Here is a 16,428-nt window from a genome sequence, read left to right as displayed (position 1 = left end):
AGCCTAGAATGGGAACAGTTAGGGATAAGAGTTAAGGGAGAGTACCTTAGTAACCTGCGCTTCGCCGACGACATTGCATTGCTGAGTAACTCAGGGGACGAATTGCAACTCATGATTACGGAGTTAGACAAGGAGAGCAGAAAAGTCGGTCTTAGAATGAATCTGCAGAAAACAAAAGTAATGTACAACAACCTCGGAAAAGTGCAGCGCTTCGAGATAGGTAATAGTGCACTTCAAGTTGTAAAAGACTATGTCTACTTAGGGCAGGTAGTGACCGCGGAGCCGAACCACGAGATTGAAGTAACTAGAAGAACAAGGATGGGGTGGAGCACATTTGGCAAGCACTCTCAAATTATGACAGGTAGAATGCTCCTATCCCTCAAGAGAAAGGTATATAACAGCTGTATCTTACCGGTACTTAGCTACGGAGCAAAAACCTGGAGACCTACAAAGAGGGTTCAGCTTAAATTGAGGACGACGCAGCGAGGAATGGAAAGAAAAATGGTAGGTGTAACCTTAAGAGACAAGAAGAGAGCAGAGTGGATAAGGGAACAAACGGGGGTTAAGGATATCATAGCTGAAATCAAGAAGAAGAAATGGACATGGGCCGGGCATGAAGCGCGTAGACAGGATAACCGCTGGTCGTTAAGGGTAACTAACTGGATTCCCAGAGAAGGAAAGCGGGTTAGGGGGAGACAGAAGGTTAGGTGGGCAGATGAGATTAAGAAGTTTGCGGGCATAAATTGGCAGCAGCAAGCACAGGACCGGGTTAACTGGCGGAACATGGGAGAGGCCTTTGTCCTGCAGTGGACGTAGTCAGGCTGATCATGATGATGATGGCAAACATGATAATCACGACATGCATGTCACGTAACAGCGTGACTACATGCCACACTAATGATGCGCTCGTGGCTGTTTCGCTAGCTTCATACATGCCGAATTTGGTATTACGTGACGTCAATGGATGACGAAGGTATGTGACTGGTGCAAACATGATAATCATGAGATGTGTGTCACGTGAGAACTTGACTACATGTCACAGTCCAGGTGCAAAGGCATTTAGACGTGACGCGGTGCGCGTGCTCGCCAGCGTTCATTTCAACGCGCCACGCCCGCGTTGCGACGTCAGGCGACGGTGCTGCCATATGCTCGCAGGCGCGCACCGCGCTGCGTTGCTTTGACGCATGCGCGTTTCAGTGCGTCTGGCGGCCCTCTTTCACAAAAAGAGGGAGACGCAGTGTGGTCTGGGTAACGCATCAGCACGAAATGCAGCATGTCGCATTTCGCACCGGTCACCGTCGGGCCGCGCCGATGGACGCTGGTCGCGCCGGGGGCGCCTGGCGTCAGACTGTAGAGTGCTCGCGTTTTGCTAACGTAGCGTCGCTGCGCCCACCATCCACGCGGGTCAACGCCACATTGGAGTATATGGGGCACTTCATAATGCGCTCGCGGCCGTTTCGCTAGCTCCACATATATCAAATTTGATTGATTGATTGATTGATTGATTGATTGATTGATTTGTGGGGTTTAACGTGTGAAAACCACCATATGATTATGAGAGACGCCGTAGTGGAGGGCTCCGGAAATTTTGACCACCTGGTGTTCTTTAACGTGCACCCAAATCTGAGCACACGGGCTATATAAAATTTGGTGTTAAGTGACGTCAATGGATGACAAGAGTACATGACTGGTGCAAACATCATAATACTGACATGCGTGTCATGTAAGAGCATGACAACATACCACGCTCATAGCGTGCTCGTGGTCATTTCGCTAGCTCCACATATACTAAATTTGGTATCACGTGACGTGAATAGAAAACGAAGGTAAGCGACACATCCAAACATGATAATCATGATACGGAAGTCATGTACGACATCATTTACCTCCACCTCGTAACGTTGTGCTGAATTTGAAGTGACACATCAACTTTTCTCATTCACGCTTCGCATATCATCGATTCACACTGTACGCGGGATCTGGCAATTTTTTGTTAAGCTATGTACAAATCCATGGGCGGCGCCTTGCATTCCTCGTGATCAAGTGTTGGCGATCACGCTGGCTCTGTAAATAATTCAGTGTTTTGACATAGCCTGTCGCCCCGCCGTGGTGGTCTAGTGGCTAAGGTACTCGGCTGCTGACCCGCAGGTCGCGGGATCAAATCCCGGCTGCGGCGGCTGCATTTCCGATGGAGGCGAAAATGCTGTAGGCCCTTGTGCTCAGATTTGGGTGCACGTTAAAGAACCCCAGGTGGTCGAAATTTCCGGAGCCCTCCACTCAACGGCTCTCATAATCATATCGTGGTTTCGGGACGTTAAACCCCACAAATCAATCAATCAATGACATAGCCTGTCGCCATTCGTGGTGCTATGTGGGCAACCAATGGAAACGCGTCCCGGTAACACCTCTGCATAACTAGCGCTGTGATGTGGCTGCGGCATAGCTCCTAGCTACAAAGACGAAGCATGAAGGAACCAATATGACAGGCGTATGATATTGGAGAGCGGCACATGTCTATCACATCTTCGGGAGAAAGCACTCGGGAACGAGTGCTCCAGCAGCGCTACACATCATGTAGCTTCGCATCACAACCACTCTCTGAACTGAGGCGAACCGATGGCTCCTTTGAAGATCACGCTTTTGCACTAGAATTGAATGAAATAAAGGAGGTGTTCGTCCGTGTTACTGTACGCTTGTGCTTAGATTGTTTTAAGCTTGTGAAGGCGGGTATATGTTGGAAACTCTTTAAATATGCAAATACGCTTCATGTTGAGCAGGAAGTGTACTGTTAATAATTGTCTGGACAATATAAAAGCAAAATGACTTTAGAGACGTCACCAATCAGGACAAAGATCTAGGTTTGAAGCAGGATCAAAAAGCCGCATAAAGTGATCACCCAAATGGTCGTGAGAAATTGAGTGCCGGGTAATTCCTTGCCTTTTCACTGTTTTACTGCTATGTAAGAACTCTATTCCTTCCATATCAAAATATGTTTTCTTTGACGAAATTTTTGTTCACGCTATTCTTGGAAGCAGTGTTCCATGTCTCATTTCTCCGATTATCAAGATAACAACAATAGTAATGCAAGAAAGTTAATGGTGCCCGCTCTGTGCTTTGTAATTTGAGCTAGCAATTTTTATTAGTGATATTTTTCTTTGTTTTTGAATACGGTATCATTGATTACTCTACCTACCTTAATTAGAACACAACGTCAACTATACCATAGTTCGAAACAGCAGTGTAACTTCAGTAGCTGGGTATTAAACATGAAATAAAAGTGAAGTTTATTTTATTTTTTTCTTTTATTTTACTCAGAAAATACCGCGATCACTGAAGACCAGACAAGTGGGGAACATTAAAATATGCAATATATGCAAACACGGAGAAAAATTCTTACAATAAACAATTTGCAAGAATATGAAATGGGTGAAACAACAAATGTAACAAAGATATAACAACCTATATATAAAAATAAACAACGTCAAAAATGAAGTGATGTCTTAAGGCATGAAGAAAACGAATATACGCATACGCACAGCTAAATTTATTCACATGTAACTGCCTGAAGTATTACAAGTACTAAGGATTAAAATCCGAAGGAGTGATATTGCATAAGAACAAAGTATAGGCATTATATTAAGCACTAGAAATATAGAGAAAGTGCACAATGTAACGTTTTAGATGCTCCGAGCGACACTTTCTCGAAGTCATCAGATAAAACGACATCAGGTGGTAAACGATTCTATTTAATATTTGTTCGGAGAAAGAAGGAATCTTTTTTTTATGTTAGTCCGAGTGGAGTATGGGAGCAGGTTATGCATATGACGATGCCTATGTTCGCGAGGGGAAAATGGTTGTATATATTTGTAGGCAGGAATATTCAGCTTACCATTATAAATGGAATGCGAAGCATTTAGGCATGCGAGTTTGTGACGTTCTTCAAGCACAAAGATGTTGTTGTCTTTTATTAGTGTTGTGGGAAAATCAATTATTTTAAATTTTAAAAAATGAAACGCACAGTGCGTCTTTGAACAATTTCAAGTTTTTCAATATCTCTTTTGTAAAAAGAATCCCAAACATCTGACGCATATTCAAGTTTAGGCAAAATTAACGCTTTGTACACGAGCATATTTAATTTCGGAGGGGCTTTTTTTTCAATTTATGCCTCAGAAAACCAAGCTTACGAGAAGCTGATGCGCAGACAATTGTTTTATGTGCGGACCGAGTAAGTGTGCTGCTCGTAATGGTAACTCCTAGGTATTTAGATTCATTTACTTCCCGTACTTGCGTTCTTTGGACGTGGCACGTAAACGTGAATGCTTGTTTATTTTTTCGTCACACGTAGGAGTTTTGTTTTCAGGGTTTATTGCAATTGACGACTGAGTACACCACTCACTAACATGTGTTAATCCAAGGCTTAGATCAAGCTGATCTTGTTGGCATGTCCCTCTTTTTACAGAGCATAGTCGTCAGCGAACAATTTGATATTGATGTTAGACTCAACCATGTCAGCTATGTAATTTGTGAATATAAAAAAAAGAATCGGGCCTAGAACGCTTCCCTGTGGAACACCTAATAATACCAGTAATGCGTTAGAAATATGTCCCCCCACGTCAACGTACTTAGCGCGATTTGAAACATAAGCATCTACCCAGTTTATGTCGAAAGATGGAATATTCAAGTTTCAGAGCTTTAAGAGAAGTTGCCATGGGGAATGTAATTGAATGCCTTACTAAAGTCTAAGAAAATTAAATCAACCTGACCCGAAGAATCAAGTATTTGTGCAATATTATGAACTTTTTCAACAAGCTGCGTACGCATTGATAGTTTTTTTTTTGCTTCTAAAGCCATGTTGGGCTGGAGACAATAGGATACTATTTTCTAGAAAATCGGTAATAAAGTGAGCAATTATGTGTGCAAGTTCCTTGCAGCACGGAGATGTTAAGGAATGAGGCGGTAGTTTTTGCTTCAGCAGGCGATCACCTTTTTTATAGGTAGCTGACTACGCTTTTTTTTCGGTAGCTGACTACACTGTTGTAGTTGTCACTAAGTGTCTTCTCCTGTAAGGCGAAGGTTTAGAGTTTTTCAGAAATGATGCAAATGAGAAAAAGTACACGAGAGGGTCGTGAAGGAGGTCGATTCCGCCTCAGTTTTTGATGCAATCTAGCTGAGAGTGCTTGCATGTCCACTCTAGTCGAGAATAAATTGCGTCTGACAAGAAAAAAAGCTTTCTCAGAATGCCACCTTCTCGAATTTTTTATGTACAATTGCAAAAGATTAGCCAGAGCAATAACAACATCGGGAGGTTGCGATGAATTCGAAGGTTTGAATATTGGCATACCTAATAACCAGGTGAAGCCTGAGAAGCAAAACTGCGGAATTTGATCAAATGCAAAATTGTTGCACTTTTTTGCTATCGCATTCTTGAAGAGGTCAGCGCAAGAATGTACACAATTACCATCTGCTCCGAATGACCTAATTTGTTTGCTAGTTAGGCGTCGTCTAAAGCACATTGCAAGACTAGAATAATTTCGGAATTTTACACGCTACATGCATAATATGATACATGATCACCATGGAAAAAAAAATTTGCAGATCCCAGGAATCGATTATTTGCGAATCACGAATGAGGAAGTTTGATATAACACTTTGAAATCCGCTCAAAGTTGCGAGGTGAACGTAAGTTATGCCGTAAATGACTTCCATGTCATGATTACCATGTTTGGGTGTGCCAATTGCCTTCGTCGTCTATTCAGGTCAAGTGATACCGAAATTGGTATATGTGAAGCTACCGAAACGACCACGAGCGCACTATCAACGTAGCATGTTGTCATGTTGCTACATGACACGCATGTCATGATTATCATGTTTAGACGTGTCATTTACTTTGTCACTTTCCCGTGACGTAATACCTAATTTGATATATGTGAAGTCAGCGAAACGGCTGCGAGCTCATGATGAGGGTGGCATGTTGCCATGTTGCTACAGGACACGCATGCCATGATTATCATGCTTGGATGTGCCATTTACCTTCTTCGTTCGTTCGCGTCACGTAATACCAAATTTGGCATTTGTGAAGCTAGGGAAACAGCCACGAGCGTTACATGACGGTGGCATGTTGTCATGTTGCTACATGATACGCATGTCATTATTATCACGTTTAGACGTGTGATTTACCTTCTTCGTCCATTCGTGTCACGTAATACAAAATTTGGTATATTGTAGGCCCGTGTGCTCAAATTTGGGTGCATGTTAAAGAACCCCAGGTGGTCGAAATTTACGGAGCTCTCCGCTACGGCGTGCCTCATAATCATATAGTGGTTTTGGGACGTTAAACACCACAAATCAATCAAATCAATCAATCAAGAAAATTTGGTATATGTGAAGCTAGCGAAATGGTCGCGAGAGCGTCATGAGTGTGGCATGTAGTCATGTTGTTAAGTGACGCGCATGTCATGATTATCATGTTTGGACGTGCTATTTACCTCCTTTGTTCGTTCACGTCACGTAATACCAAATTTCGTATAGGTGAAGGTAGTGAAAAAGTCGCGAGCGTAGCATGCGTGTGGCATGTACTTATGTTGTTACATTATACGCGTGTCATGATTATCATGTTTGGGCATGTCATTTACCTTCTTAATCCATCGCGTCTCGCAATACAAAATTTGGTATATGTGAAGCTAGCGAAACGGCTGTGATCTCATGGTGAAGGTGGCATGTTGTCATGTTGCTACATAAAAAGCATGTCTTGATTATCATGTTTGGACATGCCATTCATCTTCGTTCCTGCGCGTCACGTAATACCTCATTTCGCACTCGTGTCATGATTTCTATATATATATATATATATATATATATATATATATATATATATATATATAGATAGATAGATAGATAGATAGATAGATAGATAGATAGATAGATAGATAGATAGATAGATAGATAGATAGATAGATAGATAGATAGATACGCTCAAAGTCACCGACCTTCGCAAAAAATGCTTTGCATTTAAAACTTCGTTATCCGTCGGCGTTTTAAATGCGAAACATTTCTTAGCGAACTTCAGCATATCTTAGCAACTTTAAGCATATCTATCTATCTATCTATCTATCTATCTATCTATCTATCTATCTATCTATCTATCTATCTATCTATCTATCTATCTGTCTGTCTGTCTGTCTGTCTGTCTGTCTGTCTGTCTGTCTGTCTGTCTGTCTGTCTGTCTGTCTAGCCACCTAAGACGTTAAGCTCTCCAGGCCATTTAAATTATTGTATCGATCGATACCAAAATTGGTATGGCATAACATGACTGTGTGATAAGCATAACTGAAAAAAGTGACTAGTCATAAGATGAAAATCATGTGGTGTTTGTCATAAATGTCATTATTTACATTTCATAGTCTCGCTGCTTTTGCGGGGGTTTCGTTTACATTAAATGTTGCGAAACTGGTATGATATGACATGACTGCATGGCGAACACAAGCGGCAGGCCCTAACATGGAAATCATACTATGCGTGTTATGTAACAATATGACTATATGCCACACTTATGATGTGCTCGCAGCAGCTTCGGTTTATTTATTTATTTATTTACATTTCACCTACATCGCCGTGAGGCATTACGTAGGGGAGGTACACATAATAATTTGAATACATAGTTTTCAATCTAAACAATAGATTCAACAAATAAAACAGCACTCAAAATATTTTAAGAGAAGAAAAAAAACACACTCGAATATTGGTGAGGGAAAACAACATCACAGTCATGCATTTGTAATCACCCACACGCTTCGAGACAGAAAACCATTCTTAGTGGCAGTGATATTGTAGCAGTTGTTGCAAGGAAGAAAAAAAGGATTCATTATCAGTTTCATTGACGAGATCATACGGTTGACGGTTCCATTCCTGTATTGTTTTTACGAAAAAAGAACTACCGAAAGAGTGGGTTTTGTAACGGTATTCTAAAGTTGCTTCACATGTGCCAAATTTAGTATTACGGGACATGAATAAATGACGAAGGTTTGTGAGCGGTGCAAACGTGATAATCATAAAATGCTTGTCATGTAACAACATGACTACATGCCACACTCCTGATGCACTCGAGGCCTTTTCGCTAGCTTCACATATGCAAAATATTGTATTACGTGACGCGAACAACTACAAAGGTAAATGACACGTCCAAACATGATAATTACGACATGCGTGTCATGTAGCAGCATGACCACATAGCACACTTATGATGCACTTGCAGCCAATTCGCCAGCTCAACATATACCAACTTGGTATTACGTGGCGTTAATAGACGACGAAGGTTAATGTCACGTCCAAACATGGTAATCATGACCTGCGTGTTGTAAAGTATGACTACATGCTACGTTGATAGCATGCTCGCGGCCGTTCTGCTATGTTCACATATGGACGCTTTTCAGCAGTGGCCAATGGGCGCTGACGCATCTGATCACATGATCTTATGACGTTCTCTTTTCCATCTCACCATCGCCGACAGCCGGCTCATTCTATGGGCCGGCGGATTCGCCACCGCTACTACCGGGTTGAATGTCATCAAAGCGAGCGCCGCGGTTATAGACCACGGTCCACAGCTTGTTTGTATATGCAAAACTAGATGGCGCCACTACACCATAGTGTCACGGCTTTCTCCTCGGTGGCGCATCCGTGATATGACGTGTGGCGAACGCTGCTACGGCAAGAAACGGTGGGGGTAGTGATTCTTGAAGAAGAAAAAAGGCACCTAATTTCTGTTACCCATAAGGCGAAACGGCGCAGTGCCTAAGAGAACTAAAAGGAAAAAATTTGGGGGGCCCTTCAGCTTTGCCCTAAGAGTTTAAACCGAAATACGGTCCCCAGTGCGCCCTTCAACCGTTAAGTGGATACTTATTACGTTTTGTTAAACACACACACACACACACACACACACACACACACACACACACACACACACGCACACACACACACACACGAGGAGGGAGAGATGGAGAGAAATGCGCGTACTGGTTTTCGGTCTATTTAGCAGAACTTTTGTAACAACCTTATCAAAGTATCGTACAGTGATATAGTCGCATGGTCTTGGGTTATGAACTGTGCATAGGCGTGACACTTGTGTTCGTAAATGGTCACAAACTGGTGGCTGTCTTGCATTAGTTACCTGGCGATTAATTGTTTGAGTTGCTCTTATGGAGACCCCTTTTGGCCAACCGCAACAAGCATGGTCTTATGGTCGAAGAAGTGGCAGCTCCAGTTCTTCACTTCTTTAAAGTTGTCGTGAGAGTGAAAGGATAAATCTACGCAAGTGTTGTAGTTTGTTGAAATGGCATTTCCTTGAAGGGCCGCAAAGAGTCTCACAATGCCTCGCAGATGGCAGCACATTATCTAGCGTTTGCTGTTTGCTTGATCAACGCCCCTGGAAACGCATGTTATGGCTTCCACTAGCGGGGCATAGTTGTCCATTTTTAAAGCTGTTTGTAAGTTCCTGTGTGTTTGTAGCGGCGATGGCTGCACTATCCCGGTCTTTTTCAACGTAGTTTATTAATGGCCTCCAAAACGTACCTACAAATCGCCGAATTGGCTCGTTTTCGTCGTGAGACCTGTCGAACAAAGTTCGTTAAAGAGACTCCTTCCACTACATGACAATGATGTATAGTGTTTTTTCCCGGTGACGTAGCCGCAAGTATAGCGTCATGGCTTTTCGGTAGGACACCTGCTTGCCACGCGAACGGCACGGGTTCAATTCTCAATCGGAGTGAAAATTTCAGTCTTTAGTGTATTTACTACTTTCTCGATTTTTTGCTGACAATGAATGGTGCCGACGCCGGAATTGCTGCGACATGAGCTCTCTAAGCGTACGTACTCACTAGCGGCAAAAACACGCGCGACAAGCCGCACCCGGATGGCGCGTGTGTTCGTGTTCCCATTCGCGTTTTACGCGACGCGGCAGCGATGCCCATAGTCTCGAGTGTCCACGCTGGGTTCGACAATTTACGTGAAAACATGCACCCGTGCATGGGCTTCGTTCAGCCGATATCGTTTTTGTACACAAGTCTTTTGACAGAGTCTGTACATTTAAGGCTCTCGTCCATTGTATTTCTTCGTGTCACTGTCGGCTACGTTCAGCGATCTTGAATCCCGACGAGGAGCTTCTGGTGACTGTTAATATTATAGTGCTGGTTTGTTCTTTGCTTCTGCGACACCGACGTGCCCGAAGGTGGCCGAGAAGGTGTTGCGTGCGCCCTATCTGGCTGTACAGGGACAATAACGGCCAGGCTGAAGCACTGCTTCCACACCTGCGCGCGAGAGATGAAACTTGCTTCAGGGAGTAAGTGATGCGTAATAGCTTTTATTATACTTTGTGCATGCCAGCCGCTCGTTGAATATGCTACAATAGGTTGTGAATTTTACAACTGCAGCTACCTGTGAATCCCACCGAATGTCTTCGACACGTTACTATCAGACGTTCGGCCCCTGATTAAGTGGCAGGTGACATCGTTCCAGGAGCCCATTTCTGCTCATGATCAGCTGGTGATGACAATACGGTAACATTTGTTGCAATCATTTTTCTCTCTGTAACCCAGGAACAGTCGAATAATATGTTACGCTTGTATTTGTACCTAAAGGTAATTCTTTAATAGGCACGGGAACATTACTCTACGGCCGGAGGTTTCAGCCGAAGGTCGCAAACAAACCACTAGGGTGCTGTAAATTTATGTCCTCCCAAGAACCTAGAAACTGTCGCTTCCTCACGTCAAACACAAGTGTACGTTCACTCAGTATTTCCGGTAGGGTACAAATGCATGTGCCAATCAATAATTATTCACAAATTGTGTTATTGCTGAAACTCAATTTGCAATGTGATTTGAAATGCGAAGCTGATATTGTGTGCAGAACAATGCTTAATCTAAATATATAAAAAATATACACCACCAATCTTCTGTGAAATTTTTCACTTAAATAAACTTGTTTCTTTCTCTCTCTCTCTCTCTCGTGTAAGGGAGGGAGGGGGTTCAGCCATATTTTTTGTATGCTCGTGCATGCGTTTTATGTCCGCAAGTATATATCGACAATCACAATTGAAAAATTTTGAGGCGATTTAACCTCCTCCCTCCCGGCTACGCTCATGTTCAACATGCCCAATAGAGTGGTTCTTATAAACCAAAAACTTCACATCGGTTTGAGCCTACAGCAAGCTCCGCATACCTTTCTCAAGCTGATGTATATCTCGCCTTATGATAAATAAAAAACAATACTTCATTAAAATTGAGAAAAAACCTAGTTGTCAAAGCCAGCCAAGACTGACAACTGTACTTAATGACAAAACAAATTTAGGTTAGGACAACGCTCTTCTTGGCTATTTATAGTCTCACGTGGTGCGAATACAGAATGTAGTAATATTTAAACTACGCGTAGGTTTGTTTTATATAACAGAATTGTGTTCGTTACACAGCGCGTTGTTTGTATATTGTGTTAGTTATTTATTTCTTCCGGTGCTTGCTTACTACGCATTATTACTTTGAGTGGCCCCGTATTTTCTCATGCCCTGTTCCTGATTAGATAATCCTTCTTTCCTTCCAATATTTGCTATCTGTGTGTGATCTTGAAATAGTTATTACTATGAGCATCACTATCGCACTCGCATGGTCGACTGAACCCCGCAGCAAGCGTGGACGAACTGCCTTATTAACAGCATATTGGCTATAAGCATAAACATCGAGATTTCGTGGCGTACATGTCGCTTTTTAGTCTTCATTTCGATGGCGGCAAAATTCCTTGAGGCCATTGCACTTCAGTATAAGTGCACGTTAAGCCCCGCCGCGGTGGTCTAGTGGCTAAGGTACTCGGCTGCTGACCTGCAGGTCGCGGGTTCTAATCCCGGCTGCGGCGGCTGCATTTCCGATGGAGGCGGAAATGTTGTAGGCCCGTGTGCTCAGATTTGGGTGCACATTAAAGAACCCCAGGTGGTCTAAATTTCCGGAGCCCTCCACTACGGCGTCTCTCATAATCATATGGTGGTTTTGGGACGTTAAACCCCACATATCAATCAATCAAGTGCACGTTAAAGAACACCAGATGGTCGAAATTTCTGCAGCCCTCTACTACGGCGTCTCTCATATTCTACTCATGGTTTTGGGAGGTTAAAACCAATCAATTTAATTCTTCAGTAGTAGGCCACATTTATTAGCTTGCAGACAGGTAGCGATGCAAACACGGCGCTCACATCTGACTGGTTTTCATTTTGCCGCATGCCGCGGAAAATGAGTCTCGCACCCATTCACGCGTTTGATGCGCGTTGCTGCTGCTTTTAAATATTCCTGCAGGTCACGACAGCATCGCTCGCTGCGCGTTGCGTGCGTGCCTTTTTGCCGGAAGTGAGAACGTACCTTCAGTTGATTTCGTTGTCCCACGTGCGTGTCTCTCGCCGGAGTAGCTCCGTGCCTGCTATTCTGTTCATCACTCCTCCTGAACAACGCTTGTGCGAATGCACGTATCTACGAAACCCTGCAGCATGGTGCGATGAAGCTCCTTTGTCAATGGCCGATTGCCTTGGCACGGCCTCAAATATTTTACGGTACGCGTGCCAGTTTAGTCTCAGAGGCCATGTATTATAGTTCTTCACTTGCAGACAGGTGGCGCCGCAACTGCGCAGCTAACTTCTGATTGCTTTTCATTTTGCAGCGTGCCGCCGGAATTCGGTCTCGCACATATGCGTTACTGCCTCGTTTTGTGACTACTGCCGCTCGCGACAACTTCACTCACCGCGCGCGGCGTGTCGCGTGTGTTTTTGCCGCTACTAAATGCGTACTATTGCGTTACAAAGAGAGCAACGGGCGGCGCGCACTATGCGCTGCACCCGCTTTGCTGCCCTTCAAGCCGGAAGCGGTGGCGGTGAGTCGGCTGGCCATCACAGACGGTGAAGAAGTGGCAACGAGAAGGCCATTATATCACGTGTTCAAACGTGGCAGCGCCTGTTTGTAGGTGTTCACATGGCTGAAACATCTGCGTTCACCACACTGTCTGTTGCACCGAGCTCACTAAACTGATAATAAGCAGTTATAGTATACCAGGCTTACCGGGTTACCGGGCGTGCCGTGATAGCAGGAGCGAAGTGCGCATGCGCAGATACGTACGTTACTCGTACCGTTTACCGTACGCGCGCTATTTTTAAGATTTAACGTTACCGTGATAGCATAGGTGTACGTAGTGCACGTAAAATATGGCGGCGCTCTCGGACGGCCGCTTCGAAGTGATTTTGGCGTAGTTGTTGAAAGATTCACTTTGTTCTCAGCAAAGGAGTGTTTTAAGTGGCTTTGCTTGCATTCAGCTAGCTTCGACGACTGAGCATTACGGATGGAGTTTTTGAGATGGCTTTCCATTTCGAACGTGCCTAGGCCTAACTACAAGATCGATGTAAATAAATCGGCAACATAAATTTTTCGCGTTTGGTGCGTGGTTCATATTTAATTGCTTTTATTATTACTAAAACAAACTTTTAACTATGCTTCGCACGGTGACACAAGCAGACATCTTCGTTTTTTTTTTGCTTTCACTGTTCTTACTTCTCAACCCTCCAATAGGTGGCGCCCCCATCTTAGCTGGCACACGTAAACCACGCAAACGCTATCACGCTAAATTACAAGACGCTGTCTGCAACGAACGTTTGCTGCACGGCAATGCCGTTTTCTTAACCTCAGCTATCACGCTAATAGTCAACTGTAAATCATTACTTTCTTGCTACGCTCGCCCGGGCCCACATAGTCTGTGCCGCCCAGTTCTCGCCGTAGGCTGCAGGACAACGTCCGCCGCATGCCACATCGTGGCGGCGCCGCCGAGGAGCAGGCCATAGTGCTCCGGTGCGGTGGCACCGTGTAGTTTTGTTTAGAAAACTTAGTGATAGAACGCCTCTGTCACTACTAGCTGTTTTCTTTATATTTTTCACAATACCAGAGATGGTCTCCACATTCCGCCTTGTGGCGATGGCAGCAGCGACTTCTACAGGCCAGGTGGTCAAATGTCAGCGCCTTCAAGCTCTTCTGTGGCCTAAAGCTCATAGTACAACACCAGCGACGGCTAAAGATATGCTCCTGCTCTCGTGCCCACTGACGAAGAGCCGACTGCCGGCCCGTCTGGCTACAACTCAACATTCGTGAGCTCCGAAATAAAACGAGGCTCTTGGTGCAGCGGCAGTGAAGACACAGACATCCACTCAGTAGATGGCGACGACTAATCGGACGACAGCTTCATGTCTGTGAGGAGTCGGAAGGCCAAAAGGAGGCTCATCAAGGCGTCATCACCCGCAAGCACGTCAACCGTGAAGGCAAGGAGTAAACGCTGGCCGCATACCATCCTCTTCATGCCCGTAGATCCTTCCGTCACCTTTCGGATATTAAACAGGCAAGATATCTCTGGTGTTCTTGAGAGAATAGTACACAACGAAATCAAAGAGGTCCGGCTGAACACACTTAAGAACGTTTTAGCTGTTTACACAACGCAGGCAGACATGCTGGAAAAGCTCCGAATTATGACAGAGTTTGTAAATGTCAAAGTAAGAGCGGTCGTAGCGATGGCTGGGACTTGCACTGTGGGTGTCATTTACGGCATTTACCTGGTATCCCAAACACGAATCTGCCCATTCTGATAAAACCAGCGTATGAAAGAGTGGTCATTAGGCATATAAGCCACCTCGAGAACAGCCACTGCGTTAAGATAGCCTTTAAGGGTGACTCGATTCCTACACACGTCAAGGTGGGACATTTCCGGCATGTGGTACGACATTTCGTTCCAAAGCCGCTTCAGTGTCATAAGTGTTTCAAAATCGGCCATGTCCATGGAGGGCATCTGTGCGAAATCTACCGTATGCGCGCGGTGCGCGGAGTCGCACACGGTAGACACCTGTTGTGCAACAACTTATAGGTGCGACATTTTGTCGAGGTAACCACGAAGCCACGTCTAAGGAATGCTCAAGACTCAAGAAAAATTCGGTATGCGAAAACAAATGGGCAGGGATAACTCCACCTATAGAGAAGCTTCACAGAAAATCAGGTGTCGACATCGCCACTGGCGGCAGCGCACCAGCCATGTTCATGCAACAATTTAGTCTACATCACCATCAACATCTACTAGAAAACCGGTGAGCACAAGAATACCTCCACCGGCGAAGCCTCTCCCCCCGAAGACTGACCGGCGCTTGCGAACCTACGGCCTTCTAAGCAGCCTTTCCGCTCCCTCTCTGCTTCCAGTAAAAGCCAATGCTGCTGTTGACGAGGCTCCGACAGCAGATCGTGAAATCATTCCTATGCTGCAATCTATTGTGTGTGCCCCGCCGTGGTGGTCTAGTGGCTAAGGTACTCGGCTGCTGACCCGCAGGTCGCGGGTTCGATTGCCGGCTACGGCGGCTGCATTTCCGATGGAAGCAGAAATGTTGTAGGCCCGTGTACTCAGATTTGGGTGCATTTTAAAGAACCCCAGGTGGTCAAAATTTCCGGAGCCCTTTACTACGGCGTCTCTCATAATCAAATGGTGGTTTTGGGACGTTAAACCCCACAAATCAGTCAATCAGTCTATTGTGTGTGCGATCAGAAGTCTTCTGACAAGCATTAATACGCCGATGGCTTGGAACGGCCTACAAGTGCTGGACGCGTTTAGCTTAGTCCTTGCAAGTTTCCAGTACAATCATGCCCGACAATCACAAGTCGTTTCGACAAGAGGTCAGAGAATCGTCGATTTTTCAGCGGAACGCAAGAGGTCTTCAATCTCGCATTTCTGATTTCCGCCAGTTCGTTCATCTATACCAATTTTCTATCACGGTGCTATGTGAACCGAAATTGTCGCACCCAATCAAACTATCCAGCTACAAGTAATTTTTCGCATTAAGTGACATTGAAAGTAGCAAGGCTGTTGTATTTATTCGACGGGAGCTTACTTACATCGTCTAGCCAGTGCAACCTCATGACCACAATCACTATGTGTGCTTGATTCTTAAAATGGAAAGGTGACATTCGCACTCCTGGGTGTGAATATATCCCCATCAAGTACATTCGACGCCAACAAACTGAACGGCATATTAAGGGCACATCGGGGTCTGTGGGTTATTAACAGGAACTTCAATGCTCATCATTTCATCTGAGGAAGCTCAAGAGTTATTTCAACAGGATGACGTCTAGAATCAGTGGATTGCAGATATGGTCTCGTCCTTCGGAATGACGCAAGTCCTACATGGGCGTAACACAAAATACAAATCAAGGCAACTGCTATATGAGCTCTCCGCACATATAGCAGTTGCCTTGATTTGTACTTTATGTTACGCCCATTCGCTACACGGGAAAAGTGGTTTTGGACATTGTAACACATCGAAGCAACCACATTCCTACATACCTGATGATCAAAGGCAATCTATGAACAGCACAGCGCATCCAAAAGGAG

The 16,428-nt window shown here is 44.5% G+C and overlaps 2 protein-coding genes across 5 annotated transcripts in view; one reads left to right on the top strand and one right to left on the bottom strand.

The window, feature by feature from the left end:
* LOC119161865 (zinc finger CCHC domain-containing protein 24) overlaps window positions 1-16,428 on the bottom strand; it is a 251,549-nt gene that overhangs the window by 158,719 nt on the left and 76,402 nt on the right. The gene's annotated exons all lie outside the window — the stretch shown is intronic.
* The window catches only part of LOC119160949 (sodium-coupled monocarboxylate transporter 2), a 77,964-nt gene that overhangs the window by 3,527 nt on the left and 58,009 nt on the right, over window positions 1-16,428 (top strand). Inside the window, exon 1 of one of the 3 annotated variants that reach the window (XM_075880191.1) lies at window positions 10,353-10,547. The exons of the other annotated variants lie outside the window; for them this stretch is intronic. The gene's annotated coding sequence lies outside the window, so the exon portion shown is untranslated. Of the gene's footprint in view, window positions 1-10,352; window positions 10,548-16,428 lie in introns of those variants that run through there. 3 annotated transcript variants of the gene reach the window in all.

This window comes from Rhipicephalus microplus, chromosome X (genome assembly GCF_043290135.1).
Source record: "Rhipicephalus microplus isolate Deutch F79 chromosome X, USDA_Rmic, whole genome shotgun sequence".
NCBI lineage: Eukaryota > Metazoa > Arthropoda > Arachnida > Ixodida > Ixodidae > Rhipicephalus > Rhipicephalus microplus.
This window is presented reverse-complemented; position numbering and strand designations above follow the sequence as displayed.